Source organism: Elephas maximus, chromosome 3 (genome assembly GCF_024166365.1).
Source record: "Elephas maximus indicus isolate mEleMax1 chromosome 3, mEleMax1 primary haplotype, whole genome shotgun sequence".
NCBI classification, from domain to species: domain Eukaryota; kingdom Metazoa; phylum Chordata; class Mammalia; order Proboscidea; family Elephantidae; genus Elephas; species Elephas maximus.
This window is the reverse complement of record NC_064821.1, coordinates 35,153,510-35,160,717: the sequence shown is the minus strand read 5'-3', so window position 1 is coordinate 35,160,717 and position 7,208 is coordinate 35,153,510.

Genomic DNA, 7,208 nt, shown 5'->3' with positions numbered 1-7,208 from the left:
TAGACTTTTAAGCTGGGTATATGGGTGCCAAGCTAAAGATTACATCTTCCAGGCTCCTTTGCAGCTAGGGGTGACCACATCAACTCCTTCAGTGGGCCTCCCTCCTAGTTTCTGCTGACTGCTGGCAATCCTTGGTGTTCCTTGGCTTCCAGATGGGTCCTCACATGATGTCTGTCTCCCGACCTGTGTGTGTCTCTGTGTCTATTCTGCTCTTTTTGAAATCCTAACCTTTATACCTGTGGATATAATCCTGTTTGGCAATAAGGTTTTCTTTCTTATGTTAATTAGATCACACCCAAGTTGTTTTTATTGTTGTCAGTTACCCTCAAGTCGATTCCAACTTGTGATGACCCTGTGTATTTCAGAGTAGAACAGTGCTCCACAAGGTTTTCAACAACAATGTTCTGTGGTGATCCATGAGATTTTCACTAGCTAACCCAGAACTAAAACCATTCCCGAAGCCAACTCTTCAGACAAAGATTAGACTGGAATATAAAACATAAAATAATACTTGTGAAGAGTGTACTTCTTAGTTCAACTATATAGACAAGACTAAATGGGCAGCTCTGGTCCAGAGGTGGGATGAGAAGGCAGAAAGGAATAGGAGCTGGTTGAATGGACACAGGAAACCAGGGGTGGAAAGCGGAAGTGTGCTGTCACATTATAGGGATTGCAACTAGGGTCACATAACAACATGTGTTTTTTAAATTTTTGTATGAGAAATTAACTTGAGCTGAAAACTTTCACCTAAAGCACAATAAATTAAAAAAAAAAAAGATTTTCACTGGCTAATTTTTGGAAGTAGATCACCAGGCCTTTCTCCCTAGTTTGTCTTAGTCTGGAAGATCCTCTGAAACCTGTCCACCGTGGGTGACCCTGCTGGTATTTGAAATACCAGTGGCAAAGCTACCAGCATCACAGGAACGTGCAAGCCACCACAGTATCACAAACTGACAGACTGGTGGTGGAACAGAAACTGGGAGATAATAAGTATTGTTTCAACCACTAAGTTTTTGGGTAATATGTTACACAGCAGTGGATAACTAATAAAGGCTTGTATTAGTTTCTTAGGACTTTCATATAAATTACTACAAACTGGGTGGCTTAAAACAGCAGATATTCATTCTTTCACAGTTCTGGAGGCCAGAAGTCCAAAATGAAGGTGTCAGCAAGACTACTCTCTCTGAAGGCTCTAGGGAAGAATATTCCAGTTTCTGGGGGCTCCAGGCATTCCTTGGCTTGTGGCTGCATCCCTGCCATCTCTGCCTCCATCTTCACATGGCCTCCTCCTCTTCTCTCTTTCATGTGTATCTTATAAGGACACTTTTCATTGAATTTAGAGCCCTCTTTGATAATTCAGGATGATCTCATCTCAAAATTCATCACTTAATTACATCTGCAAAGACCCTTTTTCAAAATAAGGCCACATTCACAGGTTCTCGGGTTAAGACAGGGCCATATTTGGAGAAGGGGGGCACCATTTAACACGTTGTTGCCCTTGCTGTCAGCACCGAGTTGGCCCTGACTCATAATGACCCCATGCACCATGGAACGAAACGCTGCCCCATCCTGCTGCATTCCTGTGATTGGTTGCGGATTGGACTGTTGGGATCCACAGGTTTTCATGGTCTGGTTTTTGGAAGTCAATTGCCAGACCTTTCTTCCTAGTCCGTCTTAGTCTGGAAACTCTGCTGAAACCCGTTCAGCACCACAGCAACATGCAAGCCTCCCCAGACAGATGGGTGGTGGCCGTGCGTGAGGTGGATTGGCTGAGAATCGAGCCTAAGTCTCCCGTATGGAAGGGAGGTGAGAACTCCACTGCCCTCATTTGACCTGCTGCAAGGCCCAATTTCTGTGTGTTGACTTAAAAGAAAACAACATATTGCCGATTTTTTGCAATGCTGACCCTACACATGACCACAGTGAGGAACTACCATTTTTTTCCCATCTTTGAGAATCATAGACAAAATAATGATGACTGCGTGGGGTTTGCTTTTAATATATGTGAAATCTTAGTTCTGAGAGCCAGTGTCCGATGCGAGACTTGCTTGCAAGTCAAAAAAAAAAAAAAACAAATTTTCTCAGCTCTCAGATTTACTCCTGAGTATTTCTTTGACAAAAAGAGCTTACTCCATCATCAGAGAAGGAAGGAAGGAAGGATTTTCCATCTGGTAACTCGCACTGGGACTGGGGTTTTAAGGACTACAGAGCTGCTAAGTTTCCTCTTCTCTCTGCTTTCTAGTGGGGGGTTATAATCGTAGGTGCCCTGTGTGTATTCCAACACTCTTTATTTGATGTGTCTACAGGGTCCTTGTGAGTCGGAATTGACTTGATGGCAATGGGTTTAAGCAGGTGAGGAGTCCCTGGTGGTGCAAATGGTTAAGTGCTCAACTACTAGCCAAAAGGTTGGTGATTGGAAACCACCCAGTGGTACTATGGAAGACAATGCCTTGTGATCTGCTTCCCAGGCAGCCCTCCAACAATGCCTGACTAGAGTTAACAGGAAAACACCCCAGCTCCCTGGCCCCCTGGTTGAACTCTGAGGTGTGCTCTGCACTATCTCTGCACTATCTCTGCGAGGTCCCCAGGAGGACTGAGCCTCAGTTGCCCATGGTGGTAACTTGCTTAACTCTTGTCACTGGCTGCCTTCTCTTCCCTGCATCACTGCCCTTCTTCTGTATTGGGGCTTCCTGGGATTGCCTCCCAGCTGAACTTCTTACACTTGAATCCTTATTTTAGGGTTTGCTTCTGGGGCATCCCAAACCAAGACAGGTATCCCCATGGACTTACAGTCACTAGACTGTCACCCACAAATGGGGCAAGAAGATGAAGGAAAAGTGCAGGATGCTATGGAAATGTGTAACTGGGGGATTTGACCTTAGCTATGGGGTTTTTTTTTTTTTTTAAGGAGAGCTGAAACCCCAGAGATGGTGCTAGACAGACAAAGGAGGTGGGAGAGGGAGCAGGGTGTGAGGGCTCTGAAACGAAAGGAAGTGCCAAGTGTAGAACAAGCTGAGGAAGGCTGAATATTGGCCCTCAATGACGGTGTCTTAGTCTCCTACTGCTGCTGTAACACAAATACCACAAGGAGCTGCCTTATGGAACAGAAATATATTTTCTTACAGTTCTGAAAGCTAGAAGGCCAAATCAGGGTGTTGGCCATGTTGATTCCTTCCTTGTTGGTAGTCCTGGGCATTCCTTGTTTGCTTAGTTGGTAGGTGATCCTCACATGGCATCTGTCTTCCCCGTGTGTGTATCTCTGTCCATTCTGCTTTTTTTTTGTAGTGAAGCTATACACAACTAAACATAACCAGTTCAATAATTTCTACACATATAATCAGGTGACATTCAAGTTGTGCAACCATTCTCACTATCCTTTTTCGAATTAGTTCACCAAGACTAACATAAACTCATTGCCCCTTAAGCAAAAACTCCCCCTCTCCCTGTCTGTCCCACCCCTGGTAATCACTAATAATTTTTGGTGAGCCCTGGTGGTGCAGTAGTTAAAGCTCTCAGCGGCTAACCAAAAGGTTGGCAGTTTTAACTCATCAGCTGCTCTGTGGGAGAAAGATGTGGCAGTCTGCTTCCATAAAGATTCACAGCCTTGGAAATCCTATGGAATAGTTCTACCCTGCCCTGTAGGGTCACTATGACTCAGAATCCACTTGACAGCAGTGAGTTTAGTTTATTTTGGTTTTTTATATTTGCTTATTTCATATAACTGAACTCATACAGTATTTGTCCTTTTGTGACTAACTTATTTTGATCAGCATGATTATTTTTAAGGTCATTCTGCTATTTTTTTAAAAATAATTTTTATTGTGCTTTAAGTGAAAGTTTACAAATCAAGTCAGTCTCTCACACAAAAACCCACATACACCTTTCTACACACTCCCAATTACTCTCCCGCTAATAAGACAGCCTGCTCTCTCCCTCCACTCTCTCTTTTTGTGTCCATTTCACCAGTTTCTAAACCCCTCCACCCTCTCATCTCCTCTCCAGTCAGGAGATGCCAACATAGTCTCAAGTGTCCAGCTGATCCAAGAAGCTCACTCCTCACCAGCATCCCTCTCCAACCCATTGTCCAGTCCAATCCATGTCTGAAGAGTTGGCTTTGGGAATGGTTCCTGTCCTGGGACAACAGAAGGTGTGGGGGCCATGGCCACCGGGGTCCTTCCAGTCTCAGTCAGACCATTAAGTCTGGTCTTATGAGAATTTGGGGTCTGCATCCCACTGCTCTCCTGCTCCCTCAGGGGTTCTCTGTTGTGTTCCCTGTCAGGGCAGTCATCAGTTGTAGCTGGGCACCATCTAGTTCTTTTGGTCTCAGGATGATGTAGTCCCTAGTTCATGTGGCCTTTTCTGTCTCTTGGGCTCGTAATCACCTTGTGTTCTTGGTGTTCTTCATTCTCCTTTGATCCAGGTGGGTTGAGACCAATTGGTGCATCTTAGATGGCTGCTTGCTAGCATTTAAGACCCCAGATGCCACTCTTCAAAGTGGGATGCAGAATGTTTTGTTTATAGATTTTGTTATGCCAATTGACTTAGATGTTCCCTGAAACCATGGTCCCCAGACCCCTGCCCCTGCTACACTGGCCTTTGAAGCATTCAGTTTATTCAGGAAACTTCTTTGCTTTTGGTTTAGTCCAATTGTGCTGACCTCCTCTGTACTGTGTGCTGTCTTTCCCTTCACCTAAAGTAGTTCTTATCTGCTATCTAATTAGTGAATACCCCTCTCCCTCCCCCCTCTCCTAACCACAAAAGAATGTTTTCTTCTCAGTTTAAACTATTTCTCAAGTTCTTATAATAGTGGTCTTATACAATATGTGTCCTTTTGCAGCTGACTAATTTCACTCAGCATAATGCCTTCCAGGTTCCTCCATGTTATGAAATGTTTCACAGATTCCTCACTGTTCTTTATCGATGTGTAGTATTCCATTGTATGAATATGCCATAATTTATCCATTCATCCGTTGATGGGTACCTTGGTTGCTTCCATGTTTTTGCTATTGTAAACAGTGCTGCAATAAATATGGGTGTGCATATATCTCTTCGTGTAAAGGCTCTTATTTCTTTAGGATATATTCCAAGGAGTGGGATTGCTGGATTGTATGGTAGTTCTATTTCTAGCTTTTCAAGGAAGCGCCAATCGATTTCCAAAGTGGTTGTTCCATTTGACGTTCCCACCAGCTGTGTAGAAGTGTTCCAATCTCTCCACAGCCTCTCCAACATTTATTATTTTGTGTTTTTTGGATTAATGCCAGCCTTGTTGGAGTGAGATGAAATCTCATTGTAGTTTTGATCTGCATTTCTCTTATGGCTAATGATCGTGAACATTTCCTCATATATCTGTTTCATTCTGCTATTTTTATAACTCAGAAGTAATTATTTTTAGGACCCGCCCTGCTCTGGTATGACCTAATTAACATAAGGAAGAGAACCCTATTTCCAAACAGGAACATATTTACAGGTATAGTGGCCAGGATTTCAATAGACATTTTAGGGGAAACATAATTCAATCCATAAGAGACATCCATGTCCTAGTCCATAGAACCTGTGAATATGTCCCGTTACATGGCAAAAAAGACTTTGCACGTGTGATTAAGTTAAAGATCTTGAGATGGGGCGATTATCCCAGATTACCTGGATGGACCCAATGTAATCACAAGGGTCCTTATACGAGGGAGGCAGGAGGGTCAGAGTCAGAGAGAAATCTAAAGGTGCTAAGATGCTGGCTTTGAAGACGGAAGATGAGGTCACAAGCCAAGGAATGCAGATGGCTTCTGCTCTTGCTATTAGTTGCTGTCGAGTAATCCCGATTCACCATGACCCCATGTGTGCAGAGAGAACTCTTCTACGGGGCTGTCACAGCTGTGATTTGGAAGCAGGTTACCAAGCCTTTCTCCTGAGGGTGAGCTGAGGTGACACAGCACCACGGCTGTGTCAGCAAAGGTGAAGGAGACAGAGAGGCCACGGCAGTGGTTGCAGGGTGGCTGGCATGCTCCAGCCCAGAGGGTAAGGATTGCATGCGAAGGGGGCATGTGTTTTCCTGCAAGGTTTCTGGACATTAAAAAACCAAACCAGTGACTGTTGAGTTGGTTCCAACTCATGGTGACTCCACGTGTGTCAGAGTAGAGCTGCACTTCATAGGATTTTCAGTGACTGATGTTTCGGAAGTAGATTGCCAAGTCTTTCTTCCAAGCGGGTGGACTCAAACTTCCAACTTTTGAAGCGCATTGACTGTTTGCACCACCTAGGGACTCCTTCCAGGCATTACAAAAAAACCAAACCCACTGCCGTGGAGTCGATTCTGACTCATAGAGCGACCCTATAGGACAGAGTAGAACTGCCCCATAGAGTTTCCAAGGAGCGCCTAGCAGATTTGAACTGCTGACCTTTTGGTTAGCAGCCGTAGCACTTAACCACTACACCACCAGGGTTTCCAGGCACTAGGATGTTCAAAGATTCAGGCAAAGGGAAAACCCCGGCCGCTGGAGGAGACTGCAAGAGGTTCAGAAGTTCACAGGGTCAGGAGGTGTATGAATTGCATCAACAGAATCCTTTCCTCTCTGGTCTTGACCACCAGGGAACACTGGCCAATAGAGAGGAGAGGGAGTAGGGGCATCTATCCCCGCAGCGTCTGCATTGCAGCATTGCCAGGGCTGGCTGCCTCTCTCCCCAGGTTCCAGTAACAGCTCCATCCCCTTGTCCCTTCCAGCCTAGGGCTGGTAACCAAACCAGTTGCCCTTGAGTCACGTGTGTCAGAGTAGAACTGTGCTCCATGGGGTTTTCAATGGCTGGTTTTTCAGAAGTAGATCACCAGACCTTTCTTTTGGTGCACTTCTGAGTGGACTCAAATCGCCAACCTCTTGGTTAGTGGCCAAGCACATCAACCATTTGTATCACCCAGGGACTGGAGGCGCAATTACTAGCCTTCTTGGCCCTCCCCTGTCCCTTGGGTTTTCCTTCCACCCTGTCTGCACCTTTGCAAATAGTCTCTTTATTAAAATTCCTGCAAATCAACCACTTTGAGTGGGTCATCTACTTCCTGTGGGTGTCTCAATTGGGACAGGGAGGAAGTGCCTGAAGGGGACCTGAGCGTGGAAGTCTCAGTCCCAGGGGCCCCGCAGTACCCCTCTACCAACTGTAGGGTCCCTCTTGAGACAAGCAAGCTGGCTGTAATGCCCAATGCTTCCAAATCGAATACAGCT